Raw genomic sequence first — 14485 nt, 5'->3', positions numbered from 1 at the left:
AATTAGGTTAATAAAGAAAGTCAGATGACAAGAGCAGACCAGACAGTTTGAGACTCAAGGCTTAGTGCAGCTTTGACATAGATAAGTTGAATGGCCGTTGAAGTCAGTGAGATACTCACAAGTTTGTGTCAGGGCTGAATTTACTTCCTTATGTTTAGCAGAAAAAGGCAAAGAGCTGAATTCAGAGACAGGGTTTTTTTGTTTGTTTTTGGAAAACATAGATGGTCATATGAAATTTTCGGTGCCATCTCAAAGCCTACACTTTTAAAACCAATAGACTTTATGAGCAGAGACATTTCATGCACTCAGCATAGTACAATTGCAACTGAGGGACAGTGCCTGGCCTATGGTTTTGTATGTACATTGTGGAAATAAACCTGAGGAAGCGCAGAGAGATAAAGGCTCGTTCAAGGCAGCATAAGTGGAACGGGACTATGAGTCCTACATATCTGTGTCCAGCTCTCTAATTGCTGTGCTCCTACAAGAGCTGCTGTTGGGAACCCATCTCTGTTTAGAGCTACAATGGGAAGCATATTCATCCTCTTAATAAACGTCTGGGAAGTGAGCACTACAAGCTAGCATTTCCCCATTTCTGCATTTCCTTTCTCTCTGGGTGCCTTCAGCTACTGGGGAGCTGAAAAACAACGCAATGAGACTGAGGGACTGAATATCCTCCCTATGTTTTCACTTGGGGTGTGGCTGCTTTTCTTTTTCTTTTCAAAGGGCCAGTGCAAAGGGCCAGTTTGCCTCTTTCAAATGGCTCTTGATTTGTGATTTGTCATTTTATTAGGGCTATAAAATGACCAATTAGATCTCATCCTGACAAAATAGGATATTACTCCATATTTGCTGCCGTGTAATGACATCCCTGGCTACTGTGGCTTAAGGCGTATTGATTGATTTAGCAGCCTCTGTAAGAATGCTCCTGCTGGAAATCAGTGACTCTCCTAATCCTCATTGGAAAACTGTGTATTAGTTGTGAATGAGTTACTAGAAGGTTGCAGAAAAAAGAAAAAAAAAGACAAAGGAAGGCATATCATTTGTGTTCTTCTATTTCTCTGCCTTCCAAAAACACTCGGTCCAGATGCTGTTTGTAAGACGAGGTAGTAAAAGATGTCTCTCTAATGCTAACAACCATGCTTCTGCTATGTAATACTTGCACTATGGCATTTCCCTCTCTTCATATATCAATGCACCAGCACAAAGAGAGCCATAAAGAAATGACAGGCAATCATTCCTTGGCTCTGTGTGAGCACATTCTGCAAAACAGTCCAGTTTTACCAAATAAAAAGAACTTGCCTGTATACCTCGCAGCTCTCTGGTTACCCTCCTGGGACTGCTCTTGGGGCTTGTGGCTTTTCTTCTCAGGACTTGCCCTCCCTGCAGATGAAATGTTTTGCACACATGGCAACAGCGATGAGCCACATCAGCCTAGGAAAATGCTTGGTTCTGAGGAACTGGTTGGGCTCGTGTCGCACAGGTAGTTTCCCTCTGCCTCAGTTCCTCATTTTAAATGGAACAATAACTGCTCTTCTCTGACTTACTAGGGTTCTGTGAAATCTAATTACATTAAAGACTGTGAAGTGCTCAGATACAGCAGGGCTTGGGACTGGGTAAAAACATAATTATCCATCCTATACTCATAAGCTGGGTCCAAAAACTTGAACTGAATGAATGGAACTTAAACAAGAATGGCTTTTATATAACATAACTGCACAGTCTATTAGTTATTGTCAAAAATACAGCAAAACCAATATCAGTCAGAGCCATCAGAATTTCAGTCTCTAATCCCAGCAGGACCGAGTCAGGATGGGCTAGTATACCTGTCTCTGCAGCCAGGTATCTACTATCTTTATACACAGTGCAGCCATTCCTTGAGTCTTTCAAGGGGGGAAAAAAAAGGAACCATTTTATTGCTTCTTCAAAGTTTGTACAGGCAAACTGTATTGCGGAGCCAAAGAAAGAGAGTGAAAAAATTAATCCAGTTCATCGTCCTTCTGATCCTAGGACAAATTTTATAACATGAATTATTTTAGTGCAAATATTCAGGAATGATTTGAAGTCTATTTTAAAGTACTCTGACTCCTACTCTGGGGAACTCTCATAAGGTGGTAGCTTTTATTGTGAAAAGCCATATAGCATACACTTAAATAATAACTTTGACTTTTCTGCTCTCCTCTTAATATGTAGATATATTTACATTAACAATGTAAATATAAGTCACAGCATCTTTCTCACTTTAACTTTTAAAGATCAGTTCCCTTCAGGTCTTCACTTATGGCCTGGAAATAAGGAGAGGTGTTCCACAAATACCTAGATTAAGGCCTTAGGTGAAGTTAAGTGTATCACCTCAGTTGCACAAGACAAAGATGCTATAAGTGTGAGATGCTTATAGTTGTATTAAGTTCTCATTAATCTAGTTACGATTCTTGAGACAGATCTAACCTTACAGTATGTCAGCCACCAAGCCAAGGCTTGCTTGTGTAACCAAATTGGATTTACTACATTAACTGAAAACAAAAATTATAATTTCTGGGAACCACATCTCATTTTTCAAACCTTGTCATCTGTATGATACTAGTAGTTTTTGATAAAACACTTTCTTGGAACAACCCTGAAATTCTTATTTACCTTGTAACCTCTTTGCTCTTTTGAGTTCACTTCTTCCAACAGCCCTACTGCATCTAATGTATCAGCCCCGCACTCCCTGTTGATTAGTTTAACGCAAGCCTAGTGCCCCTTGCAGCCTAGGCTTTGTTTACCTCTATCTTGCCAACACGTTTGTTCACAGTACTGTAAAAATGAGTTTTGATTCAAATACACATGAAAAAGAGGAAGCCTGAAAGAAGAGGAACTTGTATTAAGCCACACAGCTTTGCTGACAATAAAAGGTAATCAAAATGTCATCCTAATCTTTCTTTAGATTATATGAATACCCCAAAAGATTCAGAATTTGAGCTTGCACTTCTCAAAACTGGGCATGCACATATGTAACTGCAATCTTCAAGGTAGGTCAACTAGTCACATAGCAAAAGTCTGTATAAGCAGAATTTTAAGAAGTAAACAAATGCCAAGTAAAGCTTTTTGCATACATCCATTATGCTACTCCTTTATGGCTGTGATGGAAGTTCTTCTTTTTAATAATTTTTTCATAAATACTTGATGCCCAGACTGAACTCTCTGATCTCTTTACTAGGGGAAATGGATATTCATAACTATATTCATAAAATTATTGCATGGGGAAGATTTACGAGATACATGTAACTGTGACAGGACTTTATGGCAGCAGAATAGACTTTTGAGCTTAACCTCCCTCCTTGGAAAGCAGGTATTGGTAATACTAGTATATTGATTGAAATTTATAGTGCCTATGTAAAGTTGAACAGTATTCACTATAGACAATTCCTTAGTTTGTAAATTTTATAGGATCCAGTCCTGCAAAGATTTACACACAGATTCACTGTATATCCTGGTTCCGAGAAATCAATAGCAAGACTCCCACTGATTTCAGTGGAGCCAGAATTTCAGCTGCTGTTTGCAAACAGGATACTGTTGTGCAACTGAATCCACACCAGCCTTTAGCAGATGTAGGGTCTAAGGCCAACTTTTTGATATGAGCATCACATCTTTTTCACCTTTTCCCTATTCTTGGTGTATTCTGACATACTACTGATATATTGACAGAAAAACAGAGAAGTTCCTGTCTCAGTGAGCTTGAGAAGAGATAAATTTGAACTCTTGAAAGGTAAATACTGAAAGAAGCATTAACTGTTGAGAATTGAAGGCAAACATTTTTTCAAAACCCAAGTCTCTATTTCTTGTCTTGGGAGAAGGGGAAGTCATTTGCACATACACGCGCGTGCACACACACATACACGAGTTAGAATTTCTACAACTATAAACTGATCAGGACTATGAGGTCTATGGTGAAATTCAGCCCTGGGCTGAATAATAGCATAAAGCTAATGCAATCTTTGAAATTCACTGAGACCTTAAAGGCAAAACTGGCCTTCAATTGACCCTGCCACACAGAGATTATTTTAAAACCCAAACAGAAAATGGGAGGGCAGTTAGCATTGGAGACCTGAATGCTATCATTTTTATTCTGGCTGAAGCTGGGCTTTTACCTTTAGGTCTGGGAGTCTGTCTAGACCAGTTTTGGATCTTCTGTGTTTGAACCTAATGTTATGTTGGAGTGTCTTCTTTGTCTACTGCTCTGGTTAGTACTAGGTATGATGCAGATTTGATTCTTTGTGCAATACAGTCCTGCACCAACTACACAGATGGATCAACACCAAACCACCAGTACTGGCTCACCCATTTTCTGGGGAAGGTTGGACCTAGATCCAGATCTAAATGATATGTCTGTCCCTCATTCTTGTGCAAAACCCATACTTTGACTGGCACTGAAGTCTGGAGTTGGACTGAGTCCTGATCACTGTGGCCTGGGCCCATCTCTACTATGCATTACTTACAAAAGGCAGGGACAGTAAATCCGTGGTCAGACTATGATCATTCTGACCTAAGAAAGGCTTGCAAGAGGGTGAAATACAAAGCAAGAAATGATCAAAGAGAAACCTCTGGAGTGCATTTCCTAAGCTTACTTTCACCTATCGATTTTCTTCTGTTGTGAACTGGATGATGTGGTGGTAACTCTCAGAAAATGAAGACCCTGATTTGTAAATGGGATGAGGCTTCCCTGAGAGGCTTGCCAAGTGCACTGGACTCAGCTGCCCATGTTCAGCTGGCGTTAGTGCTGTTGAGTTGACTCTTTGTCCACCCACAATTTATTGTGCTCCTCACTGCCGAGAGCACACCTTAACTGAGTTGTTAATAGATGCTCTCAGCTGTGCTGGCAAATGAGCTTAGCAGTTAATAATATCAAACAATCATTCTCAAGTCTCCCAAATAAATCAGGAACAGAAATATCTTGATGCTTCCTTGTCTCTTGTAGAGAAAAGAAAAGCTACCGATTTTATTGAACTACCCCTTTTTCCTTTCTCAGAGGACTCCTTTTCCCCAGTAGCTCCTGCTTCTCCTTGCCTGACTTGCCTTGAACTTGGAGGAGGCTGGGAGATGTCTCTTGTGCCTTGTGGTGTGCTCCTGTGGGGCAACAAGGGCCCAGGGCAATTACTAAAAGATGTGAGAGAAGAAGGGTCAGTCCTTTGCCTTGGAAATATGTCCCAGGCGTATCTGGGGAAAGTGGCTGGCCTGCAGTGACCCATCAGGCTAAAGAAAGAGACTTGATTTTCAGGGATGAGGTTAGCCAGCCACAGGCACAGGTGAGAGGGGCTGGAGGTAGGGAGCCATCGGCCCTGTGTCCCAAAGATGGTGAAGGACCACACTGCTCCTTTCGGATAAGGGCTGCTCATAAAGATGAGGGTCCTGCAGCAGAGTGAGGAAGGCCATTAACCTGCTCTGAAGATATCTTTGCCAGTATCAAGCGCTGCACACAACCAGTGAAGCAGTTGTCTGACCTCACTGACCCCAGTGCCAGCTCCAGAATGCGAACCTAAGTGTGCCAAACTACAGAAAATGGCCCATTTTACAGCCTGTTTTGTGGGGTGACTGAAGCTACTTTGTTTCAATGGAGAATGAATCCTGTTCCCTACCTGTATCGGGTCAACTTCCTAATCTGTTCTCTTCATACGACTGATTAATCAAAATGTGGGGCTTGAATGGTCTTGCAGTAGCATTAACATGCACATAGCATCACATATTTATACGGGGAGAGAGCAACGGCTTACCTCCAACAAAACACATATTTTATTCAAGAGACGATTTTTTGTTAAGGATGAAATGAATTGAATTGAACAGAGCTACCAGCTCAGTCTTGGTAACTCTGTTATATTCGGTGTTAATTATTCATTCTTGGAATAGGCAGCAGCCACAAGAACGTGCCTGCTTTACAACTTAACAGAGCCAGTGGAATTTCATAGGCCTTATTAGTGATCACATTACCATCATAAGATGCACAGTGTCTCCATCTAAAAAGCTAGATGGGCAGATAAATTGAGGGAGAGAGTTCAGATGAATTGACTGAGGCATGCAGAGATTAATATCTCTGAACAGTGACTAGACCTGAGGAGTTTCTGGCTTAAAGCTCTGTCCTCCTCTCTAGAAAATACCTCTCTGATCTCTGCTCTCCTCTGAGCCCTTTCTGGATGGCTAAGGCACCTGTAAGATGTTTGCTCACTAAGCCATAATTTTCTTGCACAAATGGTATTCTTGCCTCACCTCTACCACTTGATTTGAGTTTTCCTTAATTTATGCAGAGAAAGCGGAAAAAAGCAAGGTTGGATTTGGGGGTCAGGTATTACATCTGGTTTGGAGGCCTGTTTCCTATAGGCATCAGTAGGTTTTTCATGATAGACAGATGGTTCTGCTAGGAAGATTCGTGTCCAGGGGAGGATGAGCACTGCAGTTTGCTCATGAGAACTCTTAGTGTCTGTTAGAGGGCTGTAGCATTCACATGCATGGCAATGGGTGTTAGATGAGACCTGGCATTTCTGGTGGTAGCATCAAGCTGATTCAGAGTGCTCTCCACCTCAAAGACATCCACACGGTACAGCAGAGCTCAGAGGAAAGCTGCGCAAACACGGTGTGTCCCAGGTAAGGAGGTGTCAGGCAGAGGGAAGGGAAAGTAAGAGAGCTGAGCATAGTGAAGAAAGAAAGGAGCACAGTCTAGTACTGACCATGTGCAGGTGTACGTCTATTGTCCATGGCTAGCTCTTTATTATCACACAAACTTGAATTTGTAGCGTCAGCCCTCCAGCCTTCAACAGGGAATGCTGTGCTGGCTAGAGCCTAGTGAATTTTCTTCTTGAATCTGAATAGCAAAGTTTTTGGAAAAAAATGAGCTCTGAGAGAATGAAATAGGGTTGAATTTCACTAATAATTTTGGATGATAAAAAGTTGGAAGGAATGCTCTGATAATGTCAAAACAATATTTTTAATATATTCCAAATGATTTTTTTGGGGGGGAGGGGGGCAGGAGGAAGTGCCTCCAGCATGGCAGTTTCAATTAAAACTTCTGATTTTGAAAAAGCAGTTTTTAAGCAAATGATCAGTTCAGAAAGTTTCAGTTTTGGTTTAGTGTGGTAGAACCCCCTGCTTTGCTTTTGATTGTTCATTTTGACCAGCAAAAACCAAAACAATCTGCTATTTATCCTGCTCCAATGCTGACAGTGTGCTCAGCTTCCTTCAGACGGAAGATCTTTTGCAATAATTTTTCCTCTCCTTCCCTGCCCACCATCATCTTGGCCACATATGCATTGCAGGAACAGTACAGGCTTGCCTTCCCAACTTTCTAGCAGAAGAGGACCAAGGCAAGTATCTCTGCAAAATACAGGCCCTAGAAGAAGAGCTGTTTGCTACAAAGAGAGCAAGACCTTCACCAGAGTCAAGTCAAGCTAGATCAGTTCACCTGAGGCACTTGCAGCTTTTTATCACCTTGCTCTGCCTGATAATATTTAATCATCCTGTTTTCCAGAAAAGTGTTTGCTTTACAGAACTGCTCACCTGGGGGAACTCCACTGCTGTTCCTGCAGCAATTTGGGCTTTATGAAGTATTTAATGAAATGAGAAGGTATCAGCAGCTTCACTAGAGTGAATATGGCTGCTCAAATAATTAAGTTTAAGCACATATCTGGTTCTTTTCTATGAGGATAAATGCCATTCCTGAGGATTCAAAAACCAGTAGGAGGGTTATGTTTTTCTCTAACTTCTCTGTTATAGACCTGTCCCTGGAAAAATCCTTTATCTTTTATTGCATTTTTTTTTCCTACCTAGTTGAACTCCCAATATGGCTTTCAGCAACCTGAAACACTGGCATTCACTAAAGTGGGAGGTTTGGAGCTTGCTATTTTGATATTACCTAATCACTCATTTTTAAAAAATTGCATTAGCTTTGGTAAAAGCTCTGCTGGCCAAACTTCTGTTAATGTACTTGCACACTCTTGAAAAGGACTAATCAGATAGGAGAAAAATTTGGGCTAGAACTTATAGAGGATGCCAATGCTTTTATAGTGCATAATATTCCACCTGGCCAGGAGCACCAGGCAGCATCCCTGGGACCTCCCCAGTCCACGGTGCTGTAGGCAGATTTTCCACATGAAGGTCTGCCGAGAGCAGAACCCTTGCTGAAGAGATCTTGCTTGTGTGCCACTTTTTTTTTCTTGATAAAAGAAAAAGCAATTGCTTCTCAAATGCTTCCAAGTTCACTCCTTCAGAGTAGAAAATGAGTGCTTCCTTCAATATCTAGGTCAGAATTGTGCTCTCTTCCCTGACTTTCCTCTTCTTGGGACTGCCATGTATGGCCTGCCATCCCTCTGACACCAAGAGCCCATCTTCTATATGTGATTGTGTCAGAGAGGGTTTTCAAACTAATTTCAATATTATTCTTTATCACTAGTGGCAAATTCTGCCCTGACTGGCTTCCCAGGTAGGCACTGTGAATTCACTGGGATGACACAGGGCATAGGACCCTGATCCTGATAGCCTGTTCTTGTCCAAGCAAGTGCCTTGGTGGCCCTGCTTGCAGTATTTGCAACTGCTAAGCTGTGGCAAGAGGAATAACTCTCTGTTCTTTCAGATCAGACTGGATTTAATCTTTTAGCCTTAGTATCTAAGGAGTACAGAAGGACCCTTCTTGATGTTGGATGACAGAAGAGTTGCTTTTCTTATGTTTTTTGAGTGCAGGTGTTCTATTATAGATTTTAAACACTCTGTATGTCATCTGTATTAAATTAAATCTGGTTGCTACCTCTACAGAAGTCATAACCAATAGAGAGCAGGCAGGTTATAGTCTCTGTGGTAGGTCCTGGATTTGTTTGTTTGGTCAATGCCTGGCATATTGCAAAGATAAATCAGTAAAATAGTATCAGTATTTCCAGCAACGTGAGTTCTGAATCCTGACATATAAAATAAAGTAAATATTGTGTGACTTTTCAATAGCTTCTGAAGATGTGTCATATCATTTACTAATTATATTCAACAGTGTTTAAGAATCGGGACTGTGGTCTTTCAAATTCCACACAAAAGGAGACCTATACAATCACAACTTTGCAGAACTTGTACATGTTGCTAGAATTAATATTTTCCAGATTATCTTCTTAGCCAGGAAGCCCAAAAACTAATGCTTCTCTTCTTTTCTCTTTTAAATGATATTAAGACTCTCTCAAAATTGCTCAACTCCATGAGCTAGAGATTCAAAAAGGGCTCCAAATAGTGCAAGATTTGCAGCACAGGTTGTAGCAGCAAAACCATGAATGACTTCTCTCATGTTAAGAGTTATTCTCTTCCTAGGCTGGTGTGAATGGAAACTATCTGTCTTAAATAACTCATCTGCTTTGCTAACACCCTGATAATCTGCAGCTTTGCTTCTGTAACAAAAAGTCTGGACAAAAATAGCAACAACAGAGAATTTCCAGATGTGAGCCCTTACTCTCAGTGTGCAGTTTTGCAGGTATTTACTGCACTTGGTATTTAACAGTTACATCACTTCATCCCATCTCTCTGGAAACTTAACCATATCTAATGATATAAAATTGTTCAGATCAGTCAGCAGAAGGAAACATTTATTCTGTCTCACCAGTAATTTGGCTGTGAACCACTATTTCTTCAGTGATAAAGATGTTTCTATAATTTAGTGCAGAGCATAAAGAAGAAACGTCAAACCACATAACAAAAGCTGAGCAATACAATAAACTATTTAAAAAAAATGTCAGGGCTATGTAATGAATCTTCTTTAAATTGGGATGGCATATATATAGCACTCGCCAGTGAAATGTAATGATCAAGACCTTCAGCTGGTAGAAAACAGTATTCTTCCATTCAAGCCTCTCCCCATCCTCAAATCACACTAAGGCAAGTTCCCCCCAGTCTCAAAACAGAGTGGACACTTTCTGTGATAAGCCCTGGGGGAAAGCTGCCTACCATTTATTTTGACAGTCCTTACATTCTTTAATAATTGTTTTGGGGGATTTATGTATACTGCATGGAATACTTTCCCAAGTTAGGAAGTACACTGACCCATGAAATACTACCTTGCTTATGAAAACCAAGCCTTTATCATCTGCAAACATAAAAAGGAGCCATATGGCCCTAGAGCAATAAGGGTCCACCTGGCAAAGTATCATGTGAGAAGAAAAAAGGAAAAGAGAAATGGGACAGTAACAGGCATGATGAGTTAATTATGTGTTGAAGCATCTAATAGAAATAAGAGTCGGAGCAGCAGGGCACAGCAGTTGAGGGGAAAAAAACCCCCTGAAACCTGTGGAGTTAGTACTTTAATTCTTTTAGTGAGAGAGGCTGAACCAATGCAGTACATCCTTGAGATCACAGAGCATCTTGCAGAGTGGGAGTTAGGGAGAAACACAGTACAAAGACACAGAGGTAGGCGCAGTGAAAAGGCAGATTTATTTACTAGTAATACTGTACAGAGAAAAAAAAAGAGAGAAGCCACAGTTACAGCATGGCTGTTGCTGGCAGTGTTCTTGGTTTTTTATTTTTGTTTTTTGTACTCATTTTTTAATCTGAAGAAAAAAACATAACAGTCAAAAAAGTACACTTAAGGTTACAAAGTACAGCAGCTATCCCCAGCAATTCTAATTCAGTGTTAGCACAGCAGTTTATCCCCAGTAAAATTGGCTTTTATTTACATTTGCTCACAAAGAAAGTGGGAGACTGAAGCTTAAAAAAAAATCTCATCCACAACCTACATTCACCATAAAAGCTGCATTTTACACAACATTTTCTTGAACCCCTAAAAAGAGTCATTCTTTGTCTGTGGAGTGAGCGTAGTAGGGAGGGGCAGGAAGCCTTCAGAAATGTGGTCTTTTGCTTTTGTCCTGACCTGCTCTTGCTTGGCTACCCTGATTGCCCACAGGCACAGTGGCCACTGGAAAAGCCAAAAGCCTTCAAATGGATTTGTCCCCTGTATCTGCCTCCAAGCAGTGCCTGCATCCATACCTGTAAAACACAGCACAAAACTAGAGCCTCCCCTTTGGCAAAGCACCTTAATCTTAGATACAGGCCGAGCTTAACGTATCCTCAAGGCGATCCCTAATCAGCCCAGTGCTTAAGTATGTCCTATGCTTTAAGCAAGTGCTTAAAGCATAGCATTAGTGGAGCTTAAGAGCTCTGTTCAGCTGGGCTTTACATGGTTGCACAGTACTTCCACTACTCTCGTGTTTGCCTCTCTCTGACAGGAGTGTTAGCTTGGAGGGACACTTGTTTGCTTCCTGGCAGATAATTTTACTGAGAATCCATGGACTGTACCCTGGATCAGTGTTGGGGGGAAGTTCACATTTTCTCCTGCCTCCTTTAAACCGAGGGAAGCAATCTGTCCTCCCGAAGTACCATCCCGGGCCAGCTTCTGCCTCCTGCTGCAGTAAGTGGCTTCTGGATGCCAATGCACTGGACAGGCATGCCTAGCTCATACTGGCCTGGGGAACTTATTGCATTCCCACAGGAGTGGGAAAAGAGGCAACAGACTTATCTAAATGGCAAGATTATAGTGAAAACCCCTGTCTGGGCAACCCAGGGGATGCCAGATGAATAGGTAGGAGCAGCATCCCCCTAGCATCAAACTTGCCGTAGGAATCTAGGAAAATACAAGAAGGTGTGCAAAAACTGAGGACCAGAAACAGCCATTTCTCCTTTATTGGCCTCAGCTGAACAACCCTGAGGTGAAATTTTCAGTTCCAGTCTCTCTTCTCTTCCCCCTGTTTTTGCTTAGAGGAGACAACAAAAAGGGAAGCAGAGAGAGGAAAATAAAGGAGTGGTTGAGCAGTGTTGGCCAGAATGAGAGTAGATACAGAGACAGGGGACAGGCATAATCTGGAACAGAGACGTGCAAAGGGAAAAATTTGGAAGAAAAACTCACTGTCTCTTCCAGGTCACATTTAAGTGTGGGTATGAAATTCACCCCAAGCCTCTTCAGGCCACTGGGCATTTTGAGAGTTCCCAGAGGGCTTTCTTAGGCCTTCAGACACAGTCAGCAAGGAGACCTTGTGCTAAACCCCCTCTCTGCAGAAAAGTGCACCAGTTTCACAACACCACTTTAAAAATCTATCTAATTAAAGGAATCAGAAGAAGCAGTCAAAGCAGCATAAGCCTTTCTTGTAGAATATTGTTTAAAGACCAGATTCTATAAACATTTGTGCATGTGCATAAATTTCACTTATCTGGCTCATTTTATTAAACTAAAAAGGAACTGCTTGGGTGCTTATTTTTATGCTCATGGGCATGTCTTTAGGTCTTATAGACCTAGTAAATGGATATTTAAGATCAGGTCTAAGCCACTAACTTAGCTATGGAAGTTAAAAACATACAAATATACCCAAACAGGTGGACTTGAGTTACATATGTCATTCTAAAAGAGTAATTAAGCTTGTTCATTTTCAAAGGTACACTAAGTCTTAAAATGAAACTGAAATCTTCCTTTCAGAAAAATCTGGGAAAAAATTGCAAGAAAGGTTTGCAATACAATAACAGTAAAAAACCCCAAAAGAAGAGAAACTTTTGCAAACTGGGGGAACGGTTTAAGAATTCTTCAAAAGTTTGCACTTCAGAAAAGTGGCCTATTCTTAATCAGTTGAATAGCTTAAGTGGAACCACCACAGCAAGAAAGGCTCTTGGAACTCATGAGGAAAAAGACTGAACTTTGTAATGTTGTTGATTTTAAATACAAGTGGGACATTTTTAAGAACTTCATGCACTCTTGTCACTATTTACAAGCTAAGTTATTATTATATATTTATATTACAGGTTGGATTTATATTCTCTTTGGACTAGATGACAATTCATATTCTAAACTTAATAAATTCAGTCATTTTATACAGCTTACTGGTTTACATACAAAAATTACAACCCACTTTTGTTGGATGTTGTCATAACCTGTGACCTCTGACTAAGCTCAGAACTAAACTTTACTCTTGCCACCCCAAAGTCTCATAAAACATAACCTAAGCAAGTCCTGAGCTTTCTAATAGAAAGAGAGAACTGGTGGAAACTGAGTGAGTCTAGGAAAAAGTAAGATATCACATTTATAATACATGGGAAAATCCTCTACTTCTGTGAATTATTTTGTTCTACTCTTTCCAGTGGCACCATCTATTGTATTTTGAAATCTTATATTGGATAAGGTAGGACAAAGTGAAAAAATGTATTATAGTTCTCCTTTTTCAGCTATACTTCTCTACTGAAGGTAGGTAGTTACTGACTACCATGGTGGCTTTCTAAATAAAGAAGAGTTTGTCTAGCTATAGGAAGCATAGATCCACCTTTTTCTGTGGAAAAAAAGAAAGATTTAGCTGTGTTTTTACCAGGCATATTGGATTCTAGTCTTATAACTTTACTCTTTAAAAAGTGTTGTGATCCTGCTTCCTGAAGAAAAATGTGGTTAGGTCTACAAAAGATCCCAAGAAGTTGGGCATTGTCATCAAAGTATGAAAAAGTTCAAAGGTTCAATGTCATGGGTAGGATGATATTCAGAAACTCAATCCCCATTTAGGATTTGTATCTTGTTATAAAAATATTTATTCCTTAAAAAAATACACAAATGTAAAATACTACATTTTCTATGATATCCCCATTTACTTTCCAAGTATGCCATTTTGAATGTTGGATTGAATCAAAAGGTAAAATACCTTTTATTTCTCTAGCAACTCTGTATGCTATCTTTCTGCTCCCACTAAGTTGTTGCATCTCTGTAATTTCAAGCATAGAGAACCAGAAGTCAACTTAGAACAACAAGGGACTGACCTAATAGCAGTCAGGAAAATCCCACTTAATATTTGTGAATACCATTGCAGTGGTAGCAATGCTAACTCAGGATCTGATCCTAAGAGATGCTAAGCACCATTTATTTGTGTTTTTCGCAGCAGAAGTAGCAATGCTCAGAATTAGCCTCTCAGATTACACCACTCTGGGCAAACTCAGCAGCACATAAAATTGGTACAGGTACACAAATAACACCCAAACTACACCCTGTGTAAATCACTCATACCCTGATCTTGCAGACACCCACATGCATTCCTTCTGTGAGTTGACTTAAGTAGGTCTACACACAGTAAAGTTAGGCATATGCGTTTTTGTTTGCAGGACTGGGGTCTTCTATTGCACCAGTAGAGGTTCTCTTCATGGAGAAGGGCTTGTGCACACTTCTCTTGCTGGGGATTGAAAGATAATGTTGTGTTTATACAGCTTTGGAATACAGCCTGCACTTTTTGGAAAACAAGAAAAGAAAGATACAAAAAGAAGGAGAAAAACCAAGAGTGCTAAGGCAAACTGTCAAATGGCACATCATACCTACTTTGTCATTCATTTAGATAACATCACAAAGGCAGACCAGAGGAGTTCTGTAAACATATACCATACAGTACATCAGCCACGGGAAATTAAAAAAAGAAAACAACCCTGTAATTCTTTTCTTTCTGTATTGATATTCTTGTAATTGAAAGAGATTGCCTAGCCACTAATC

Source organism: Apteryx mantelli, chromosome Z, assembly GCF_036417845.1.
Source record: "Apteryx mantelli isolate bAptMan1 chromosome Z, bAptMan1.hap1, whole genome shotgun sequence".
In the NCBI taxonomy this organism is placed as follows: Eukaryota; Metazoa; Chordata; class Aves; order Apterygiformes; family Apterygidae; genus Apteryx; species Apteryx mantelli.
The sequence above is the reverse complement of the archived record's forward strand: the minus strand, read 5'-3'. Positions refer to the sequence as shown.